The following is a 2,157-nucleotide window of genomic DNA, read 5'->3' as shown; positions in this document are numbered from 1 at the left end:
CACCCTCGTCAAATCCCTCCCTTCCCTCCTCTCCCCCGCTTTCGTCTCTTACCCTCCCTCCTTCCCTCCTCGCCCCCGTCACCTCCCTCCCTTCCCTCCCCTCCCTTCCTTTCCCTCCTCACCGTCGAGACACAGCCCTGCACTCAGAGATTACAGGACCTCCCTGGGAGCTTTCGTGCGGTCAGGCAAGGTCAAAGCACAAGGTCACGTTACACAGTTGTGAAGTCTGTATTTCTGTCTGTTTTGATATGTGTGTGTGTGTGTTTGTGTGTGTGTGTGTGTGTGTGTGTGCGTTTGTGTGTGTGTGTGTGTGTGTGTGTGTGTGTGTGTGTGTGTGTGTGTCTTTCTCTTTCTGTCTTCCTCTTCTTCTTCTTCTTCTTCTTCTTCTTCTTCTTCTTCTTCTCCTTCTTCTTCTTCTTCTTCTTCTCCTCCTTCTTCTCCTTCTTCTCATCCCCTCTCTTGATCCCTCCTTATGTTACCCAGCAATGGCAATAACTCTCGCAATTAAACATGATCAAGAAGACCTAATTTGCAAGTAGTCGTGCCAATTACAATGGCAACGACTGCGATCTCTATTTCAAAATGAGTGTTTGATGAGTGAGTAGCGCTAATTGTGATAATGGCCCTGATGTGTACCAATCCCAAGCTTGAAAAAAAAAATGAGCATTATAACTGGTAATTATATTTGTACTGATTATACCTATGATTCCGGGAGTTGAATTTAGTTGATTGTAAATGTGAGCATACTGAATGTGATATTAGTATTTATTCATTAAATTACAGTAGATATAAATAAGGTCTACAGCTGTTAGAATACGATATATTTGATAATTATATTTGAATGATCATAATTCAGACAGATATTAATGTTAGAAATTTCTGGTAGCCTTTTAATGTTCTTAATTGATTTTCAGGTTCATTATAAACTTTATACTTGACAGTTTTTTTTTCATTAGTGTAGGTGATTAGAATTATAAAATGAAAAGCTTCGGCTTCAGATACAAGACTAAGACATGTTTTCAAAAGTTTCCTGGAGAGGAAAGTATATTGCATGCACTTTCAGGTTTTCGACGAATATTCTATCGCTAAGTGTGTGTAACAAACCCGTTGATTTGAAACTTTCTTTCCCATGGTCTTAATGCAATGATATTGCAAAACAAAATGATGATATGATGATACCTCTTATTTCATTAATCACACACTGACTGTCCAATCCTTTATATACAACCACGGGGACCTGCACGGGCGTGGGTGAGCTTGGGTACAGTTTCATATATGGCCATAACATGATATTACCCTTAGTAAATAACATAATGATTTCTCAGTACACCAAATGAGGTAACTTAATGGTATATCCTTGTGCTTTTTGCTAGATGGCTTGCATGGTTGGGATACAAGGCAGAGATATACGGTTTGCAAGTGCTTATATTCATCATGGGAAAGTCAACACTTCCAGATTGGATGTTTAACCAAACCTGGCAGCCTGAACCCAAGGGGAAATTTCTTCCTAAGTACATAACGTTTTCGTAGCAGAAGGTATAGCGTATTACATTCTGATCTCGTCAGGCGACCAGCGTATCCATGTACAGAGATTCCAACCAGTACGCGCAGAACGTGTGACGCAACTCCGTTCTTTTGTGCGACACATTTTTATTCTGATAATGTCACAATTTCCAGGCCCTTTATCGAGGGTGTTCAGAGCATAAAGAGCGCTCCGTGAGTCGTAGAAAATAACGTCGTAGCCTAGATATGATATGAATTCTCTAACTAGACGCATCTCTCTGCTAACTCTCATTCTCTCGTGATGCTGCAAAAAAAATGTTTTTATACCCAATATAAACGCGTCTTGCTTTGCTCCCAGACTGTAAGGATCCGTCAATGTAGCATTCATATGCATTGCTCAGATGCTCATTGACATTTGTAAAGGATCTTTTTCCCGGGAATATGGATAAATGTGTTATATTCCGTTATGATATGGGTTTGTGGGTCACGGCCATGAATTTGAATATAGTGTAGTATTGATATTCAAAGTCAGTGTCATAATTTTGTTTTGGTGGCCTTTGGAAGTCTTTGAAAGAGGGGTTCTTTTACTGCTTGATTCTCTAATATGCTATTGCTGTCCTCTAATACTTAGGCATTCTTTCGTAAGAAGACGGT

Source organism: Penaeus chinensis, chromosome 36, assembly GCF_019202785.1.
Source record: "Penaeus chinensis breed Huanghai No. 1 chromosome 36, ASM1920278v2, whole genome shotgun sequence".
Classification (NCBI taxonomy): domain Eukaryota; kingdom Metazoa; phylum Arthropoda; class Malacostraca; order Decapoda; family Penaeidae; genus Penaeus; species Penaeus chinensis.
This window is presented reverse-complemented; position numbering follows the sequence as displayed.